The sequence below is a fragment of the Cervus elaphus genome, chromosome 18 (genome assembly GCF_910594005.1).
Source record: "Cervus elaphus chromosome 18, mCerEla1.1, whole genome shotgun sequence".
Lineage (NCBI taxonomy): Eukaryota > Metazoa > Chordata > Mammalia > Artiodactyla > Cervidae > Cervus > Cervus elaphus.
The window spans coordinates 18,488,018-18,510,495 of NC_057832.1; the positions used below are offsets into that span (position 1 = coordinate 18,488,018).

At 40.7% G+C, this 22,478-nt stretch overlaps 1 protein-coding gene across 3 annotated transcripts in view; it reads left to right on the forward strand.

Moving 5' to 3' along the window:
* The window catches only part of CDK14 (cyclin dependent kinase 14), a 638,693-nt gene that overhangs the window by 115,910 nt on the left and 500,305 nt on the right, over window positions 1-22,478 (forward strand). Inside the window, exon 1 of one of the 3 annotated variants that reach the window (XM_043873242.1) lies at window positions 11,694-11,840. The exons of the other annotated variants lie outside the window; for them this stretch is intronic. The gene's annotated coding sequence lies outside the window, so the exon portion shown is untranslated. Of the gene's footprint in view, window positions 1-11,693; window positions 11,841-22,478 lie in introns of those variants that run through there. 3 annotated transcript variants of the gene reach the window in all.

Here is a 22,478-nt window from a genome sequence, read left to right on the forward strand (position 1 = left end):
AATCAACTTGAAGTCACTAAAGAAAAAAATGAGATTTATTGGGAAGGTGCTGTTGCTGCCTCTTAAGTCACTTCAGTCGTGTCTGACTCTGTGCGACCCCGTAGACGGCAGCCCACCAGGCTCCCCCGTCCCTGGGATTCTCCAGGCAAGAACACTGGAGTGAGTTGCCATTCCCTTCTCCAGGGCATGAAAGTGAAAAGTGAAAGTGAAGTTGCTCAGTCGTGTCTGACTCTGTGCGACCCCATAGACGGCAGCCCACCAGGCTCCTCTGTTCCTGGGATTTTCCAGGCAAGAGTACTGGAGTGGGGTGCCATTGCCTTCTCCATTGGGAAGGTAGTGTGACAGAATAGAAGCAAGGACTTGACAGCCAGGCTTTAGAAAGTCAGAGAAGCAGGTGGTTGGTCGTCAAGGGCTAGGATAAAGGGTTCCACGTTGTCTGTGCTCTCTCTTGCCCTCATCATTCCTCTTAGTACTTGGTAGTTCAGCATCCCTGTCTGGATTCTCTTAGCAGGCGGGAAACGCTGACACTGGCTGCTTGTAAGTTGATGTTTTCTTTGCTTTGCTGCCCTCAGAGGGGCAGAGGTGAGGTACAGCTCAGTTTTGGTTGGAAAAGTCCCAGAGAATGACTGGCCCAAGTTGGAGCTCTTGTCTGCTGCTAGACAGGGCACAGCCCTCCCAAGACTGTGGTGGGTGGCGTCAGGGAGGATCCATTCCAGGCAAAGGGAAAAGATGTGCGGGCCATTTGGAAGTACCGGTTCTACTTCTTCTTGGAAACAGGAACCTATTTCAGTAACCAGAGAGCGAACATGGTTCTCTGGCATCTCCTGCATTGGCAGGCAGATTCTTTACCACTGTGCCTCCTGGGAAGTCACTATTTTAAGGGGAGGTTACAGCATTTCAGAGTTGTTAATATCCTTGCTGCTTACGCACATTTGCAGCAAATGTCATTCTTTGTCGCACCAGTGAGATTGGACTGGTAATATGACGGTAACATGGTGATTCCTCCTTAGATAAATGATCACTTTGATTTGCTTTCTCTTCTTTGAGGATGACGTCCATGTGGTTTCAGAATGTTCTAAATTATATCAGTACTAGCTTGAAAAGGCAAATATCAATACTAAGATGTTTTCCACAGCAGTTAATTAGATTACCTAGGACATGTTTTCATTTCAGTTGTGAGTTTCTTTAGTTAGTCATCTTTATATTATCATGAATGTTTATTGTTGAAGGTACAGCATTGTTTTCCATTCTTTCCCATGGTCTAGCATCCTACTTTATTGCTTAAGTGTCTAGATGAGACAAAGGAAAGACTACTTAATGAATACTCCATTTTAATATTTGAAAGTACGCATGAGTTCCTTAGTTAGGGTTGTTTGTAGATTTAAGAATGCCAAATATAATTTAATTTAAAGTTATTTCTGTAAATCTGTTTGGCAAGCTCTTTAAAGAAAGCTTTTTTCATTCTGGGATTTTTATGATTTTCTAACCAAGTGAAATTTTAGAAAGCTAGATAAAGTCCCTAAAAGCAAGAAAGCTGACTTTTAACCCTGAACTGGAAAATTTGTTCTCCTCTCTTCACAGTTAACTCAAAAACTTAGAGAAGTTAAAAAGAGAGAGAAAGAGAGAGAAAGACGAAAGACTTGATTCCTTAAGAAGCTTTTGATAGTCATGGATTTGTAGCCTCTGTCCTTACTGGAATCTTGACACCAGGAAGGGAGAAAAACCCTCACATCTTTTCTCAATGCTTTTGCCTTTCTTCTTGCTGCTAGCTACCTGAGGATTTTGTATCGGCCACTGCAGTCTTGTAATTTAATTCATGTTTCTCAGATCATGTTTGTTCTACATTTTTGGAACTCTCTGATACTGTTCTTTTGTGAATGTGGTTATGACAAAATCTGTTTTGCATCTGGATTCCTCTGCTTTATCTCATACCACATCAACAATCCTATTGTGTTTCTGCTTGGTTGTTAATAGAAAACATTCTATTGGGCCATGGGAATGCCTGTGCATTTTGTAGATCACCTGAATAATTATTAAGTTCATAGATGTGTGTGTATATTTGTGTAAAAACCATATGTTTTAGTCCAAATACAAGTCTTATGTGATGGGGATTAGAAAAGGAGAAGCAAAGACTGAGATGCAAACAGGTTGTTACCTTGGGTAATTGAGGACACACACCCAGGGATGCACAACATAGAGCAAGGAAGAAAATTGTTCCCTGAAAAGGATTAGGCTAAAACCTTGCGTAGAAGCAGAACTGTGATCAGACCTCAGATTTTTGAAATACAGGCAAAAATAAAGCCTGTCTTAATTATTGTAGCCTGTTTCTGTTTTTAGATTCCTGATTCTCTACCTTCCATGCTGCTTTTTAGCAAACGTAATCTAAAGCTCTGCTGCTCTAGATTTATTTTTGGACTTTTTCGACCTAGAATAAAGTTCATAACTGAATTGTTTTCACCTCGACTTGTTTTCTGCAGTTCACAGAGACCAGCACAGGATTTACCTCTAGCCAAGAAACATTGATGGTGCATCTATCTATTGTATGCAAGACCTAATATCAGCACTGTATTCAGAGAGGAGGAAGATGTGGCCTGTGTGGGTGTGTTAATATTTTTTTGGGGGGGCTTGGTCAAATAAGAGTTTTATAAATTATTAAAATTAATAAGTGAATTAATCAAAGTCAAATTACATGTAAATTAGTTATAATATATATAATTATATTAATTATAAAATTAATTTACATGTATTGGCAACAAACAATTAGAAAAGTAAATTGAGAAAAAAGGAAAGGTTGTTTCTGTTACACTGTTAGAGTGATCTGCATCCTACCTCATCACATAAAGAGAGCCTAGAATAGACATTTTTACAGTCAGCTTTGAGTTTTCAGTTATGCAGAAATGTCCTTAGGAAAATATTCAAGCAATTTCCCCTGAAAAAGATTGTGATGGTAAAGAATGTCCTGTGACCATTTATAGAGCTTTAGTGGATTATCCTCTGATGGTTGATAGCTTTGGTTTCCAGGAGAACAGCGTATCTTCTGTGAGAAACCATGCCCATGCTCAGGTGCGTGGTCGTGTCCGCTCTTTGTGACCCCATGGACTATAACCCTCTAGGTGCCTCTGTCTGTGGAATTTCCAGGTAAGGATACTAGAGTGGGTTGCAATTTCCTTCTCCAGGGATTCATTACTTTTTTTTTTATTAGTGCTCTAGGTGCATGGGTTTTGAATAGTCTGTCCTCAGTCTTATTTTCCCAATAAATAACCTTGTTTTCAGGGTGCAGTTTAACAGAATGCAGTGTTTTTCAGGAACAAATGTATTGGTTGGTGGAATTATCCACATTTACTGTTAAAATTGGTTCATTTTTCTCCCTCCAGAATTTAGAAAAACATTCAAAATTGTGTAATATTAAGGAGAAATTCCATGGACAGAGGAGCCTGGCAGGCTACAGTCCATGGCGTTGCAAAGAATCAGGCATGACTGAACAACTGTCACTCAAGGAGAAAATCGCAAAGTTTCTATGAAATGCCATGAATGACATGTCGATGTTTTTGGTATGTGATTAAGAAATGACTTTTAAACATTCAATTCAGACTCCTCCAGAATTTCACAGTATTTTGAGATTTTTTTTTTTAAGTTGGAGTATAGTTGATTTACAAGGTCGTGCTTACTTCAGGTGTACAACCAAGTGGTTCAGTTATGCATACATATGTATCTCTTTTCAGATTCTTTTCCCTTATAGGTTATTATAAAATATTGAGTATAATTCCCTGTGATACACAGTAGGTCCTTGTTGCTCATCTATTTTATATATAATAGTGTGTATATGTTGATTCCAAACTCCTAATTTATCCCTCCCTCATTCCTTTTGGGTAACGCTAAGTTTGTTTTCTGTGTCCTGGCTCTACTTCTGTTTTGTATATAAATTCATTTGTATCAGTTTTTTCTGTATTACACATGTAAGTGATATCATATGATATTTGTCTTTGTCTGGCTTGCTTCACTTAGATAATCTCAAAGTCCATCTCTGTTGCTGCAAATGGCATTTCATTCTTTTTTATGGCTGAGTAGTATTCCATTGTGTAAACATACCACATCTTCTTTATCTGTTCATCTGTTGATGGACATTTACGTTGCTTGTGTGTCTTGGCAATAGTGCTGCAGTGAACATTGTCATGTGTGTATCTTTTCAGATTACAGTTTTCTTCAGAAATATGCCCAGGAGTTAGATTGTAGGATCGTATGGTAGCTCTATTTTTAGTTTTTTAAGGAACCTTCATACTTTTCCATAGTGGCTGTACCAATTTACACTCCCATCAACAGTGTAGTAGGGTTCTCTTTTCCCCACATCCTCTCCAGCATTCATTATTTGTAGACTTTTGATGTTGGCCACTCTGACCATTGTGAGGTGATACTTCATTGTAGTTTTGATTTGCATTTCCCTAATAGCTAGTGATGTTGAGCATCTTTGCATGTGCCTTTTGGCCATCTGTATGTCTCCTTTGGAGAAATGTCTGTTTAGATCTTCTGCCAATTTTCTGATTGGGGCATTTATTTGTTTTTTGATATTGACTTGTATGAACTATTTGTATGTGGGTGTTAGTCAGTCAGTCATGTCTGACTCTGTGACCCTATGGACTGCAGCCTGCCAGGCTTTTCTGTCCATAGGATTCTCCAGGCCAGAATACTGGAGTGGGTTGCCATTCCCTTCTCCAGGGGATCTTCCCAACCCAGGGATCAAACCTGGGTCTCCCACTTTGCAGGCAGATTCTTTCCCATCTGAGCCACCAGAGAAGCCCCCTGTTTATATATGTTGGAGGTTAATCCCTTGTCAGTTACATCATTTGAGAAAGTATTTTCAGTAAATAACATTTCGATGAATATGTGGGAATTAGGTAATGACTGACACCAGAGGAGAAGTATTAAGTCATGAAGTTTTTAGGGCTTCTTAAAAAGTTAAGGGTTAGGTTTACTGAAATATCCTGAACATTTGCAAACCAATCATAATGTGAACATTTCGCTGTAAAGGTTTACAATAGAAAGAAATTGCTAGGGTTTCATGGAGCTATTATAATTGAAATTGAACCTCTTTTGGGGAAAATTTCAATCTTTTCTCTATCACTTTTCAAAATAATATAAACTGTGTCCCCTCTTTAGACCTAAGTATTTAATGATATTAATTCATAAAGTAAATGACATTGTATTAGACTTACATGCATAAAGTAACCTTTTCTCTTTACCTGTTTCCTAATCTTTAAACGGTTTCCTTAATGTTTTCTTGTCTTTTTTCAGTTTTTGAAAAAACCTTTCTCTATTCCTTTTTTCTGGATTTTCCAGATGGCACAGTGGTAAAGAACCTGCCTGCCAATGCAGGAGACACAAGAGACATGGGTTAGATCCCTGGGTCAGGAAGATCTCCTGGAATGGGAAATGGCAACCCACTCCAGTATTCTTGCCTGGGAGATTCCATGGGCAGAGGGGCCTGATGGGCTACACAGTCCATGGGGTGGCAAAGAGTCGGACACGACTGAGCATGTGGGTGCACGCGTGCGCGCGTACACACACGCGCGCGCACACACACACACACACACACACACACACACACACACACACACACCCACCCGCCCAGCCCCCCACCCCCAGCCCACCCCCTCCAAATCCCTTTTTTCTTTTCTTTTTTATTTTTATTTATTTATTTCATTTATTTTTATTAGTTGGAGGCTAATTACAATATTGTAGTGGTTTTTGTCATACACTCACATGAATCAGCCATGGATTTACATGTGTTCCCCATCCCGATCCCTCCTCCCACCTCCCTCCCCATCCCATCCCTCTGGGTCTTCCCAGTGCACCAGCCCTGAGCACTTGTCTCATGCATCCCACCTGGGCTGGTGATCTGTTTCACTCTAGATAATATACATGTTTTGATGCTGTTCTCTCGAAACATCCCACCCTCGCCTTCTCCCACAGAGTCCAAAAGTCTGTTCTGTACATCTGTGTCTCTTTTTCTGTTTTGCATATAGGGTTATCGTTACCATCTTTCTAAAGTCCATATATATGCGTTAGTATACTGTATTGGTCTTTATCTTTCTGGCTTACTTCAGTCTGTATAATGGGCTCCAGTTTCATCCATCTCATTAGAACTGATTCAAATGAATTCTTTTTAACGGCTGAGTAATATTCCATGGTGTATATGTACCACAGCTTCCTTATCCATTCGTCTACTGATGGGCATCTAGGTTGCTTCCGTGTCCTGGCTATTATAAATAGTGCTGCAGTGAACATTGGGGTGCACATGTCTCTTTCAGATCGGGTTTCCTCGGTGTGTATGCCCAAAAGTGGGATTGCTGGGTCATATGGCAGTTCTAATTCCAGTTTTTTAAGAAATCTCCACACTGTTCTCCATAGCGGCTGACTAGTTTGCATTCCCACCAACAGTGTAAGAGGGTTCTCTTTTCTCCACACCCTCTCCAGCATTTATTGCTTGTAGACTTTTGGATAGCAGCCATCCTGACTGGCGTGTAATGGTACCTCCCTGTGGTTTTGATTTGCATTTCTCTGATAATGAGTGACGTTGAGCACCTTTTCATGTGTTTGTTAGCCATCTGTATGTCTTCTTTGGAGAAATGTCTGTTTAGTTCTTTGGCCCATTTTTTTGATTGGGTCATTTATTTTTCTGGAATTGAGCTGCAGGAGTTGCTTGTATATTTTTGAGATTAATCCTTTGTTGCTTTGTTTGCTATTATTTTCTCCCAATCTGAGGGCTGTCTTTTCACCTTACTTATAGTTTCCTTTGTAGTGCAAAAGCTTTTAAGTTTCATTAGGTCCCATTTGTTTAGTTTTGCTTTTATTTCCAATATTCTGGGAGGTGGGTCATAGAGGATCCTGCTGTGATTTATGTCGGAGAGTGTTTTGCCTATGTTCTCCTCTAGGAGTTTTATAGCTTCTGGTCTTACATTTAGATCTTTAATCCATTTTGAGTTTATTTTTGTGTATGGTGTTAGAAAGTGTTCTAGTTTCATTCTTTTACAAGTGGTTGACCAGTTTTCCCAGCACCACTTGTTAAAGAGGTTGTCTTTTTTCCATTGTATATCCTTGCCTCCTTTGTCAAAGATAAGGTGTCCATAGGTTCATGGATTTATCTCTGGGCTTTCTATTCTGTTCCATTGATCTATATTTCTGCCTTTGTGCCAGTACCATATTGTCTTGATGACTGTGGCTTTGTAGTAGAGCCTGAAGTCAGGCAGGTTGATCCCTCCAGTTCCATTCTTCTTTCTCAAGATTACTTTGGCTATTCGAGGTTTTTTGTATTTCCATACAAATTGTGAAATTATTTTAGTTCTGTGAAAAATACCGTTGGTAGCTTGATAGGGATTGCATTGAATCTATAGATTGCTTTGGGTAGTATAGCCATTTTGACAATATTGATTCTTCCAATCCATGAACACAGTATATTTCTCCATCTATTTGTGTCCTCTTTGATTTCTTTCATCAGTGTTTTATAGTTTTCTGTGTATAGGTCTTTTGTTTCTTTAGGTAGATATACTCCTAAGTATTTAATTCTTTTTGTTGCAATGGTGAATGGTATTGTTTCCTTAATTTCTCTTTCTGTTTTCTCATTGTTAGTGTATAGGAATGCAAGGGATTTCTGTGTGTTAATTTTATATCCTGCAACTTTACTATATTTGTTGATTAGCTCTAGTAATTTTCTGGAAGAGTCTTTAGGGTTTTCTATGTAGAGGATCATGTCATCTGCGAACAGCGAGAGTTTCACTTCTTCTTTTCCTATCTGCATTCCTTTTACTTCTTTTTCTGCTCTGATTGCTGTGGCCAAAACTTCCAACACTATGTTGAACAGTAGTGGTGAGAGTGGGCACCCTTGTCTTGTTCCTGATTTCAGGGGAAATGCTTTCAATTTTTCACCATTGAGGGTGATGCTTGCTGTGGGTTTGTCATATATAGCTTTCATTATGTTGAGGTATGTTCCTTCTATTCCTGCTTTCTGGAGAGTTTTAATCATAAATGGCATCCCTTTTCTCATGTACTTGTTTTCTCCAGGTTTAATCTTTCTTGGTCCCATCTGTCTGTATGGCCCTACTTGTGTGAAGGTCAGACATCTGGCAGCCTTATATGTCTGAGACAGCTCCACGTAGGGTGATAGGAAGCAAGAGTTTCCACACAGATTCGAAATACCACAGAGACTATATGGTGAAGCCTGTGGTCAGTGGCTGCCTGAGCTAATATTTTTCCACTCAGGAGAAAGTTCCTAGTTCTGCTTTGAGCATACCCTTTGACTCAGACCTCTGTTTGCCCGGTGTTCTAATAAGCCTGTTTATCTAAGCTGCCCAGCACAGGGATGGTTGAAGAATCTGTGGCAAGACTGAGGAGGGTGTGGTGGTGTTAGAAGGAAGTGGCACATTTACAGCTGTAAGCAGGAAAGCTTAATGGCAAAGAAAGGATGAACCATCTCAGTGAAGCCGAGGAGCTCACAAATATCGATTAATGAGATCAGGAGGCAGTGGCCCTGTATACTTGCTGTTAAAGCCTGCTGGCTGTCACTGGTTCATAATTGACCCCACCATCAATTGAAGATTAGTTTTTGTTTATTATGCGATATTTAAAATGTCACAAAAGTGCATTTTTTTTTCATAAAGGCAGGCATTTCAAGGGATCAAGTTTTGTTTACTTGTAAATATGATCAAAGTAGATGTTAGTACCTAGTATTTTTGTCGGTTTCTTTCCCATCTTTTCCTCCATGTCCACTGAGATGGTGTTTTTTCAAAAGACTTTGTCTCTTCTCTTTGAAGACAGACCCTTTATCTTAATCTCTACTAATGCTCTTCTGTGGTGTGGTTTGATATACACCTCAGTGTCCCCTAATAAAGATAGTCTCCATAGCAGTAGACAGCGAATCCTTCCTGTAAAACATGAGCATAATGATTAATTTTCCACAGCTTTGCCCTCAGCGTCTCTCCTTACTTTTGTTCCATGGCCAAGCTTCTTGTTTACTTGTATATATTTGGTGACACCGTTCTTTCCCCCACACGTCTCTCAAGCTTTCCCATCCATTTCCACTCAGTTGGTTTGAACTCCTGTCATCAGCAGCTCCTCCTAATACTGATTGGTATAACAAGTGCTGAGACTGTTTTAGGGGCTAGGGAAACACAGGAGAGCCAACGAGAATTCCAGGCTCTTGAGCAGTTTGTGTTCTAGTCGGGGAGGAAGACAAATAAATAATTTAGATAGCGAAGGGAGAATAGTGCAGTGTGATGGGGTGAGGGGGCGCCAACGCAAAGGGGAGCTCGAGGAGGGCTCTGAGGAGGAGCTACCTGAGGACCCACCTAAGTCAGGAGAAGGAGTCTTCAATTGCAGAGAACAAGGCTGCTCATTGCTGGGTGCATCAGTACCTATTCGTTGAATGAATAAATGAAAGAATAAGGCAGATTATTGTGTTAAGTTTCTTGGGTTTTATACAGAATAGTTTAGTGAACACAAACACTGTACATGCCCTTATCTACCAACTCTCTAGAAAGAAAAAACACATAGGCACTACTTAAATGAAGAAACTGAAGCTAACACTTCTGACGTGGATTTTTGTCAGGGAATGTTGAGTCATAGGGGAGGGGAGATTATCTAAGCCTTAAAATACGGAGTTGGGAAATTCACTAATTCTTAAAATTTTTAATTTAATATTTGCTAGATGTGTAGCATTGTGTTAACGTGCTATGGAGGAGTAAAAAACACAAAAGGTGAAGTGAAGTTGCTCAGTTGTGTCTGACTCTTTGTAACCTCATGGACTGTAGCCTACCAGGCTCCTCTGTCCATGGGATTTTCCAGGCGATGTTCCGCAAGGGCCTTCATCGGGGGAAATGCCGGTACTATAGGAGAGTTTTATGAGGCAGCATACGGTTAATGATTCAAAGGCTTAAATGATTCAAGTAAATGTTGTTGGTTCTGAAAAAGGAGAGTCTTTGTGGGCTGGAGCTTGAGCAGTTGCAAACACAGCTCCAGATTCTTGAGAGACTTGCTGAAATGATGTCTGCTGCACAGAAGCGAAGTTCATCTAACTCGATAGTTTTCCGATATTAAGGAGATCACTTTCTTTCCTGGCTGTTGTGAAGAGCAAAGTACATACTATTTGTGTTTGAAGAACCTTTTGTAAGATTTTTGGATGAGCTTTTGTGTTGCAGAAAAAAGTTCAGTGCCTTCCCTTTGCCACTGAGAGGGATGAAGATGAGGATGGTTTGCAAACAGAGGATGCGGGAGATGATTCCTTTAAACCAGTTAGGATGTAAAGGGGAAGCACTTTTCCCTGGGATTTCTTGTTTTTAATTTGTTTTTAATTGGAGGATAATTGCTTACAATGTTGTGTTGGTTTCTGCCACAAGTATACATGCATCCCCTCCCCCTTGAACCTCCCTCCCACCCCACCCCCATCCCACGCCTCTGGGTCGTCACAGAGCACAAAAAGCAACTTCCCATCAGCCATCTATTCTACATGTGGCATTGCATGTATTTCAATGCTGCTCTCTCCCTGAGATTACTTGATGAGTGTGCACTAGTCCTGGGAGCTATAGAAATATTTGACATTGTTGTTATCTCTTCTTGTCCTTTGATTTCTTAATTAAGTGAATGTCTGTGAGGTCAGATGTCATGCCTGACTCTTTTGATTTGTTGCCTAATATATTTCTTGGTTGTGTCCTAATCTACTTTTTTGCCCTTTTGCAATTCTGTTTTCTGAGGGTAGGAGATAACTTTAAACAAGGGTGAGTTGTAGATCAGTCTCTCTCCTGTAGGGGTAGCTACGAGAGTGGCAGTTTGGGATCTTTCCTGGCCACCCAGCACCGTGTGTGGCATGACTTGACACAATTAGCCTAAGGATTTTGAGATCTGGTTTGTGTTGATATTTTACTTTTGAGGGTCATATGAGCTGTAACTCCCATCAAGAATTCTGCAGGCTCATTACTATGTATTTTACCACTTTGGTTCCGTAAATGCTACACCTGTGCATTTTTTTTTTTTTAACCTCTCATATTTGGTGCATGGTTATTTTAGAGTTCTCATCATGCCTCATTTGCATATGAGAAATCTATGCACATAGAAACCGTAAACGTTTTAGTGGCTTTTGCAGCACAAATGCAAATGATGACAGCCTAAACTTGGCCTTCTCTAGGACCTCAGATTACTGTTTAATGAGTTTGTCACTCAAGACACTTACTGGCTTGCCCCAGTGCTTTTAAAAAATTGAATCGAGCATGATGAGGTACATCCCCTTGATTAAATGTTTTTCCTCCTGTGCAATCACCATTATCTATTTGGCTCCCATTCTGTATTCTTTTGAGGCAGCCCTGCATTGCAAATCAATATCTTTCTGAAGAGATAGTGTGTTGTGAATTGCCTGGGCAGAATATTCACGGTTACTTTGGCTGCAATGCTGCTGCAGAGCCTGGGTTACTCTGTCTTCCTGGGAACTCCACAGGCAAGTCCATCGTGTTTAGAGGAAAAAAAAAAAAAAGAGATTCTTTTGGGAAAAAAAAATTAAAGTGCTAAAGCTATTGATCCTGAATGTGAGCATGTCCTTTGTGTTCTTCTGAACCATTTTTGGTCTTATTCCGTTGAGATTAGCTTCTCTAGGTATTTCTGGGTGTTTTTTTCTTTTTTTCCTTTCCCCTGCTTTTGCTTCCCCCTTTCTTGGTTGTAGTACGGCCGTACCATTTCAGCTTGCTAGTGCAGAAAGATGTGAATTCAGTTGCTGTGTGAGCCTGGCCTGGTGCAAGCACATTGCTAGAGACATGCTCAAGAGTTCCAGGTGATTCGAGCCTGAGAGAGACAACAGCAGAACGGTAAGACGGAGCATGCTTAAAATTAGAGCAGGGGGTTTAATTTGGAGCATCTCAGCAAGTCTGAATCCTGACTCACTCATTTACAACTTGTAAAGGATTCATTTTGTGCGTCATTTTACTCACTCCCTTCTATTTAACTGCCAAAACCCATCACAGATTGATCAAGGGGCTATTTAAACTGAAGATCTGACAGGAGGTTACCGACGGCAGAGTCTCTGGAGGTTTCCGAGGCTACTGTTTGTACTTTGTAAACACCAGAAGCAGCAATAAGATGAGGAAAAGGTTTGCGACTGTGCTTCTTTGCCGGAGCTGAATGTTATTTCTTCTGAAACTCGTCTTCTTTATTATAGCTTAAAGAGATCTTAAGGATTGTTTTGCCCGGCTGTGCTTGGCTGAATGCCCTCTGAGTCGAGCCGGTGAAGGACGGGAGACCACTTTTCTCATTTGGATAAACTGATGTCCATGAATTAGCTGGAATGGCTCTGAGTGCAGTAAACATGTCTAGTATATTAGGGATCTGGGGCTTCCTCCCTGCTCCTCCCCCCTCCCTTCTGGAGCACGGAAATGCACCTGCTTTAAGTGTTTGCTGCCTGGCAGAGGTCAGTGTGCTGGTATTTTGCATCCTTCCACCTGGAGTGGTTGTGCTTTCATGTAGAGAAGTGGTCATCCTTCATGCAGTTCTGCTTGAAGTGCTGACTCTAAGAGTGGACTGTTAGCATTTCGGATGCTAATGGAGAACTCCTGCAGGCATGAAGGTCCGGGCAGCAGAGAGGCTCCTCCAAAATGATGCCTGCCTGCTTGGGGAGAAGATAACAGCTGAGAGATAGAAATGTAATAAACCTTGATCTCTGCAGAGGTTGAATTCCTATTTCTGTTTGTTAATGGGCATCTTGTCTTAGGGGTGGGGGTGTTTGAAGTTGAAAGACATGTTTTAATATTGTTCAAAGTGAGACTGCTACATTACACGGTTCTGGTGATTTTATAAGGTTCCAACTGTTGTATAGGTACTGAATATTAAGGATGTCAGCATTTGAATTTTTTGGCTTTAAAAATGTTCTCCTTATATATACTTTAACTGAGTACTTCATGTAAAATGTAAATGGTGATGATAGTGAATATTAGTTGAGAAAATCATCAGTAACTTGGTGTAGCATGTTGGTCATAAGCCAGTTGTATGTAATTTTGTGACAAGTATTTCTAAGCAAGAACACTTGATTACTTGATAGGCTAGTTGAGAGAATTAGTGATAATGTTTGGGTTCACTAGAATTTTTTTAAGGGGGACCTTAAATATTCTTCTGTATTCACTCAAGTATTTATTGTAAAGGTCAGACATTAATTTTTGGCAAGGAATATTTGGATTTTCTTCCAAAGAGAGTTAAAAATTTTCTGTTATTTTGACCATTTATTTTTTCCTAAAAAATGGAGATGAACTATGCCAGCTATCTTTTCTATACTTTAGTTGTTCCTTAAAAAAAAAAAAAAAAAAAGAACTTTTTTTTTCTACTCAGAACATGATGTGCCCTGTGTTTGCTGTTTCTTTTCCTGAGAGTGATATCTTCTAGTTATTTATGTTTTACCTTCACTTTTTGTAAGCTATGAGGTTTATTTTTTTCATCTTGTGGCAGGAATTGTATGTTTGCAAAAAGTAAGTAATTTTTAAAAAGGAGAATAATAGAGCAGTTAATAAGACATTGATTTTACTGTCAGTTTTTTTTAATTCCTCATTCTGCAAACATTTATCAGCCATTCACTCTGTAAGGCATCATACGACGTGCTGTGAAGGAAGTAAAGATGAAATAGATATACTCCCTTCCCTAAAGGAGCTTAGGGATCGTAGCTTTGGTATTTTTCTCAGGAATATGCCCCATTATACTTTCTCATGAATAAGTAAATTTGATGCTTTTTATATTTCCCTACTTAGAAGAATCTGTCCTCTATTTATATCTTTTAATCATTTATTTATTAAACAAACATTTATGGAGAGTCTACTGAATAACAGTGTAACTGCGGTGTAAGACAGAGCTAGTCCCTGTCCTCAGAAAACTTATAATCTACTCCTTAAAATGTTTCAAGGAGACTTTTTAAAATTTTTTCATTTCGGGCAATTGTGAAACACACACTATATGCTTTGATTTTTTTCCATTTAAAAAATTGTGATAAAAAATATATGTAACACCAGATTTTCCATTTTAACCATTTTTAGGCATGTAATTTATTGGCCTAAGTACATTCCCTATGTTTTGCTATCATCATTGCTGTCCAAGTGCAGAACTTTTCATCATCCCTAATAGATGTTCTGTGTCCATTAAGTGATAACTCCCCATTCTCCGTCTCCCCAGTCTTTGGTAATCTCTAGTCTGCATCCCATGGACAGAGGAGCCTGGTGGGCTGCCGTCTATGGGGTCGCACAGAGTCGGACACGACTGAAGCGACTTAGCAGCAGCAGCAGCAGTCTACATCCATGTCTATGAATTTGCCTTTTCTTGGTCTGTCATATCATATCAAGTGGAATCATAAAGCATTTGTCCTTTTGTGTTTGTTTTACCCAGTGTGTCTTCAGGGTTCATCCATGTTGTACCATATGTCAGAATTTCATTCCTTTTTAATGTATGCTTTAATTTTTTTTTAATATGGAAAAGACAGCAGTTCCCCACCCCCCCCCCCCCAAATAATTTCACTAAAGCAAGTTCCCATATGGACATCTGTGGACATCTAATAAATATGGATAATTTAGAAATACTGAAAGCCTAGGGGACAGTGTAGGAATGAGGAATAGAAATGCACTGATCTAAGGAATGATCTAAGGATATATTCATTTCGATTCTTTACATGGCCTGGTAGTTGAGCATGGGAATTGGGCTACTTAGATTTTCATGTCAATTTTTTGCTTATAGAAAGCAACTGTCATCTGAAATACTCAGTGGGAGGCTAGACTGTGGCTTTTGTCATTGTGAACATTCAGATTTTACCCACTCTGCTTCTAGTCTGTTACATTAGCTTCACAAGCAAAGACTGGTCGTGTTGAGGTCCTCTTGCAGAACCAGAGACTCTAAGAACTGGGAGGTACTTTGGCAGTCAGTCGTGTTAATCAGTTGACTCATCTTCAGTTCCTTTGGCCAATTGGAGGGTGAGACTCCACTGTCTCTTGATGCCCACTGCAAGTCTTCTCTCACTCCCCAATGCTGTTTTCAGTGGACACTCAACCCCAAAGACAGATCTCCTCTGAGTTAGAGGGGAATGAGAGAGGGTTAAGATTCACGCCCTCGAAGCAGATTTCCATTGGAGGAGGTAAGCCTGGCTTCATCAGTATAGCATTCTCCTTCTCACATTTCTTCCTAGATTTATTAAATCTAAATGACTTGCATAGATCTTTTTTAGAAAGCTGAGTTAAGGCTCTGGAGCCTCTGTTTACCTACCATTGACCATTATGATGATTCTTAGATGGGTTCAATCAACACTTTATGTCCATGCCTTTAACATACTCTTCAGGAAACACAGGGCTTCCTTTGTAGCTCAGATAGTAAAGAATCTGCCTGCAATGTGGGAGACTGACGTTTGATCCCTGGGTCAGGAAGATCCCCTGGAGAAGGGAATGGCAATCCACTCCAGTATCCTTGCCTGGAGAATCCAATAGATAGAGGCTACAGCCTGTAGGGTTGCAAAGAGTCAGACATGATTGAGCAGCTAACACTTTCACTTCAGGAAACACAAACATACATGGGAAGAGGAAGAGTCTACCTGCCAGAGTCTACTGCCTTCTCATCTTCCCCATCAGTCTGTCCTTCTTAATACATCTTTTGCTTTCTGCCCCCACCCACATACACCCTAATACTTTGATTTTCAGCCTCGACTTTTGATATGAGGCTCAACTTTTGATAAGATTGAGAGCCAGATCAGTCAAAAGCATGTTAAATTTACATGGTGGAAGTCATGAGGTGGCAAGGAGGGTCAGAAAACCTCAAAGCACAGAGCAGTTACTTTGCTCAGTTTTAAAAGTACTTTTCTTTTATGTCAGGAGAAGAAAGAATGAGAGAAGTGTTGCAGGTCAGATCTCTGCTTTCCATATTTCTCTCAGGATCTAAGCCCCAAGGGACATGTAAGGAAGACAGCTTGGTGGTCAAGAGTTTGGGCTTCATAGTCAAAGTCCTGAAATAATTCCTGTTTCCTGTGCATGCTCTGTGTGGTCTTGGACACCTTATTTAACTCTTGTGTGCCTCAATTTAATCATCTGTGAAACTGGGATGATAATAGTACCTCTTGGGGTTGTTGTAGAGATTGAGAAATGACTTATGAAACTTTTAAAATAGCATCTCATTTAGTAAGAGTTTAATAATAGCCATCACCCCAGGTGGCTCAGTGGTGAAGAACCTGACTACTAATGCAGAGACACAAGAGACACGTGTTCAATCCCTGTGTCGGGAAGATCCCCTGGAGGAGGAAATAGCAACCCACTCCAGTGTTCTTGCCTGGAGAAACCCATGGACAGAGGAGCCTGGCAGGCTACAGTCCATAGGGTCACAAAGAGTCAGACAGGACTGAGCACGCATAATAGCCTTCATCATCACTGTCATAGTCATCTAGAAATCCTTAATCTCCATCTCTCTTTTCTATCAACTTATATCAAATCTTGCCCAAGAGCCTTCTCCAGTTTGCTAGTTTATTGAGCATATATGACAGTTTCTTAATGTTATTGGGTTTGAGTATAAAAGGAGAATAAAAGAAAGAATTCTTCAGTATTCTAGTTACCACCTGGCAGGTTTAGGAAGGATTATATGGTCTGTAGACTTCCTCTTCGGCCCAACTGGTACAAATTTGCTCCAGTGGCTTATTCCACAGCTAAATGAGATCTTGCTAAAAATACAAAGCTGACAGTGAAATGTTCCTGAAAGCATTGGGGCTTGTTTTCAGGTGGCTGCAAACAGCAGGGTGTGTGCATCCCACTGTTCTGCTCTATTCACCTTGAATATCTCAGTTAGGATTCACTATTGAATTTTGTCAGTCATGGGAAAGGTTTACAGAACCAGTCCTCATGAAAGCAGTCAGGGCTTTATTATTAATGGGTTGCTGTCAAATTTATTATCGGCAAAATTTTAGTTCTTTACAAAAGATGGACCAGCTGTTAAAGCTACATTGAGAGATACTTCCATTTCCATTTTCTGCCCAGAGGTTCATTGTTCCCCGTGTTTCTCTTCATAAGCTCTGTGTGGTTAGTGACCCATATATGATTCTCTGAACATTTTAAGAGCTTCAGAAGTCAATTCTATATTGAGTGGTGCCCTATATATTTCTGAATTCTTCAGTGGGGTTTGTGTCTAGATTTATTTTAGTAGAATAAAACTGTTAAACTTCTAAACTTTCTAGCATCACTCTCGACATTGATCACTGTTATTTCCCAAGCATTAATAATACATTTAGATGTTATTAAAAAATGGTTATTATAGGTGAGGAGATAGAAGTTGTGTTTATTTATACAGCCATCTGTTTGAGAGTAAGAAGAGAGTACACAATTTTATTTCTCCTTCAGGGAAGGAATTTAAACATATTTATAATCTTTATTTTTAAATGCTGTTCATATGGTTACCAAGGGAAAGAAATTCAGGTCCTGAGGGATCAGTAAGAACCTGCAGTACTGTCTAGTTTCAGCTTTATATTTTTAATGTTATTTTACCTTCTGGATGCTTTATCTTACATGAGGGACAGAATAGTGAGCTACAGATATTTGAAAGGTTTAAACATGAAGGAAGAACTAGGCTAGTTTAATACAAAGAAGCTGTGGGTGGTGCAGTGAAGCTAGGAACAGAAGACAGAATTCAGAAGGCATTGAGATCTTGTTTGCACAGCCTTTGAGACATATGACAGTTTCTCTTGTCCTCATGATGTTAAAAAAACAAACAAAAAAACCCCCTCAAATGCTAAACATATGTGTACAGAAAGCAGTCTGGACCGTGTTATTGATTTTAAACATCTATGAATCTGAGTTCAGCCTTATCTCTTTATTGCCCGTTGGTGCTTCTGACATAATCAGCCTTTTAACATTGCCCCAGTGTTAGCATCCCTTCCTGGGTTATTTTGTGCCTCTGCGTGGTGTGGGGGCCTTTGAAAACACAGCCTGGCTTCTCCTTCTCAGGTAGGACCCCCAACAAAACCTAGTAAAAAGAAACACTAAATTTATACCTGTAAATTCTGTGAGAGAGGTGAGGAAAAGTCCCTATTTGCAGGAACAGACTTTTTTCTAGAGTAAGAGGTGTAAGGGAATAGTGTCTTGATGAAGAAACTAATTAGCCATGCCGCGTGAGCCACTTTCTGTAGCTCAGGTCTTCTGTTGCGTCGAGGATGGGTATTCCAGTTCCCCACTGCAGCTGTGGGGATTTTGTGGGTTAGAATAGGCTTCTGCTTTGTGGAATCTCAGTCAAGCCACTCCTGTTTTGTGCATGCGGATTCTCATTTCATGTGCCCATTTCTGAGCCCTCTGGCTCTAGATGGGAGGGGGGAAGCAATATAGATGTCGATGCTCACATCTCACCTCCCGATACCCTATGTTCATTTGGCTTATGATGTGACCATGACACCCATGACTCTCATTTTTCCATGATGGAATTTTTTAAAAGCTTTATTTATTACTTTCATGGCTTTGGTGGGTCTTTGTCGCTGCACGCGGGCTGTCTCTCGTTGCAGTGGTCAGAGGTCACTCTTCACTGCGGTGTGCGGGGTCCTTGCCGTGGCTTCTCTTGTGTCAGCACACCAGCTCTAGGAGACTGGACTTCAGTTGTGGTGGCTCCTGGGCTCTAGAGCTCTGGCTCAGTTGTTGTGGCATCGGGCCTCAGTTGCCCTGTGGCATGTGGGATCTTCCCAGAGCAGAGATCAGACCTATGTCTCTCCCATCGCAAGGCAGATTCTTAACAACTGGACCACAGGGAAGCCCCTGGATGGAATTTTAACCAGCATATAATTATGGTTGTCAAGCGGGAAGCAGAAAATTCACACGTCGTCTCCTTTCCCCCTCTGGACTTTTTGGAGATATTTAGTAAGTTTTTACTGGAAATAGTTAGGAAAGAGGCCCAGACTTGCAGAGAATTGCCTGTCCTTCTGTTTGGGAGTAGGGGTTCCAGTCCTTTGTCTAGACTCAGGGGGGAAATGAAGTTATGCCTCATAGGCAGAGGGCTTTTTTTTTTTTTAACTTGTTTTATAGTACGTGGCACTGTTCACATATGTAAGTGCCTTTTAAAATTTCGTTTCTGGATCCTGAAGTGACTTCCTTTGAATTCTTTTTTTTTTTCCCAAAGCTACCACATAAATTCTGGTAGATAAAGAATAAAGTGAATTTCTGGATTCAGTTCTCCTTAGAATACTTATGTGGTAATTTTTTCATAGATAATAGTGGCCTGGAGCAAAACAACGGCCTCTGTATTAGAAACACATAATTCCTTAAGTTTCTACGCAGGAAGTAATGTTACTTGTGTTATTATAGCCTATGTGTAGTCTTCTTTCTCTACTCCTCACATGCTCCAATCCCATTGCTTTTTAAAAATTCATGTATATATTGGGTGTATCTTATTGGAGAATTTGTCTTCAGAGTTCAAAATTATATAAAAGAATTGGCTGAAATTACCATGATATTGTTGGGAAGCTTGAGCAAAAATGCTACCCAAGGAATGTTGAAATGATTATCACTTATTTTGTACCCAAAGACGGAAACAGATTTTGCCTCTCAAATGCTTGACTTCTTTTGCAATCTCAGTTCTTTATTTGACCGTAGCGGCAGACTTTATTATTATTCTGTGGGTTAGAGCATTGCACCTCAGACTTTAATGTCCACACAAATCCCCTGGGTGTCTTGCTAAAATGTAGGTTCTGACTCGGGAGGACTGAGGTAAGGGCGGGGCCTGTGATTCTGGGTGATGCCTGTGCTGCTGGTCTGAGGGTGGCCAGGGGTTAAAGACTGTTCCGGATGAAATCCTGATCACCCAAAATAACCGCATTCCAAGAAACAGCCAACAGCCAACAGCAGAGAGGGCATTTCAACCCTTACTGTGAGTGTTCATTCAACTTCACGTTAAATTTGTCACTACAAAATCGTGGAATTTTAACCAGCATATAATATTGGATGTCAGATGGGAGTCAGAAAATTTCACACGTCTTCTTTCTTCCTTTGACCTTTTGGAGCTAGTTAGTTTTCAGTGTAGAAATAGTATAAAATAAAGAACCTAGAGGTCAGTAAATACATGCCTCTGTCTCGCCAGCCTTTAAGCAAACTGAATCTCTTACATCTAAATCAAGTGTATAATTATACCAGAAGGGAAAGCAACTAAATAAAATCATTTTAGTAATGCATATTAAAGTTTAAACTCCTGGGAGGACTACCTACATATTTCATGATAGAATCAGGAAAACCATGGTGGAATCTCTTGGTGATAAGCACTGAAGCCCAGGAAGGATGTAACAAGACCACAATCACTGAAGCGGCATAAAGGAATGTGATGTCCTCAAGAGTTCTCCATTCAGCTGTGTCCATTAACTGACAGATTCAGGACCGAATGAAATTAGGTCAGACCCCAAAGAAACCGGTCGGTAGAAAAGTAAGCAATTTTAAAGTTAAATTCCAGTAACAGACAGAATTCTAGCAAGTGGGAACGGCTGGTGAAGCCTTTTCGCTGACTGGGAAAGAACTGGTCTCAGAAGGCACCTCACTGTACTGTGTGTAGTTTCTTAGGACTTATTTTTGAAACAGCTTGTGCTTAGTTAAAAGGGAAGGCTTAAACTAAGAAAAAAGGAAATAATAAGGAAAGCAGTCCATCTCTGAATAAATATTATCGGAGTGCCCGTTTCCTGCTGTCTTTTGAGCTCTGAGACGATGAAAGAAATGGAAGATGTGGTTTCTCTGCTCAGGTGTATGCAGTCTGGTTGTGGAAATAAAAATGCATGAGCAACAGAGCAAGACAGATGCCTCCTCCCACCCCAGCAGATAAACCAAATGCGTGAAAACACATTCCATAGTCGCTTATATGAAAACACATTAGATGGCGTGTATTTAAGTGACAGATTAGGAGGTACAGTCTAAAAACGCTGTCGTTCTTATTGCGGGCATCTTTGGTTGCGACGGTGACCGTGACACACGGCCATGACTAGTATTTAGTAGACAGGACTAGGGCTACCAATGTCCCACAGTGTGGCTGGGGCCGAGTGCCGCCTGCTCATAACCAGCCCCTCGGCCAAAGGCCCAGGACGCTGTCACTGAGACAGTGCCAGGACTGGAGAGTTAAGGAAGGTCCATGGAGGCTGGAGCTCTCAGGAGAGGAGTTCCTGGCGTGAACCTGTCTGCCTCCTCTCTAAGTCCTAAGATCCCAAGAGAAAGAAAAGGTAAAATGAAGCACAAAGAAGTGAATTTATGTGTCTGGTCTTATCTTTCTAGTTGTTCTGTGTAAACTCATTTACCAGCAGTGAATAGTAATAGTAATTTATAGCAAAGGGGAGAAAGTGGAAATGGTAACAGATTTTATTTTCTTGGGCTGCAAAGCCACTGTGGACAGTGACTGCAGCCATGAAATTAAAAGATGCTTGCTCTTTGGAAGGGAAGCTATGACAAACCTAGACAGTGTATCAAAAAGCAGAAGTATCACTTTGCTGACAAATACCCATATAGTCAAAGCTATGTTTTTTCTAGTAGTCATGTACAGATGTGAGATTTGGACCATAAAGAATGCTGACTGCCAGAGAATTGATGGTGCTGGAATTTGAATTGTTGTGCTTGAGAAGACTCTTGAGAGTCCCTTGGACTGCAGGAAGATCAAACCAGTCCATCCTAAAGGAAATCAACCCTGAATATTTATTAGAGGGACTGATGCTGAAGCTCCAATACTGTGGTCACCTGATGTGAAGAGCCGACTCATTGGAAAAAACCCTGATGCTGGGAAAGATTGAAGGCAGGAGAAGAAGGGGGAGGTGACAGAGGATGAGATGGTTGGATGGCATCACCAGCTCAGTGGACATGAGTTTGAGCAGACTTTGGGGTATGGTGAAGGACAGGGAAGCCTGGTATGCTGCAGTCCATGGGGTCACAGAGGGTCACAGAGCCAGATATGACTGAGCACTGAACAAAAACAACAGCCAGCAGGAGTTGCTGCCTGGAGTCTGTAACGGAACAGTTGAGCTGTTAAAGGCCTGAAGAGCTGTTTGCTCCAGCGGTGGCACATTACAGATGAGAAGCCTGTGACCCAGGGAATTGAAGCGATTTGTTCTGAGACACTTTTTGTTGTTTAGTTGCAAAGTCGTGTCCGAGTCTTTGCAATCCCATGGACTGAAGCCTTCCAGGCTCCTCTGTCCATTGAATTTCCCAGGCAAAATTACTGGAGTGGGTTGTCCTTTCCTTCTCCAGGGGATCTTCCCAGCTCGAGGATCCAACCTGAGTCTTCTGCAGTGACAGGCAAATTCTTTACCACTGAGCCACCAGGGAAGCCCTGTGAGTCACTTAGTTCTGAAGTAATATGGGCGGCATGCTTGCCTGTATATTTGCTAATGTTCTGAAGGCGATTTTAGGCAAGATGTTGGTTCTGATAAAATATAGTTGTAAGTGAAAGAACTCTCGGGCATATATCCCATTATATACATACAGATAGTGCATTCTGTTTTCTTTTTATTG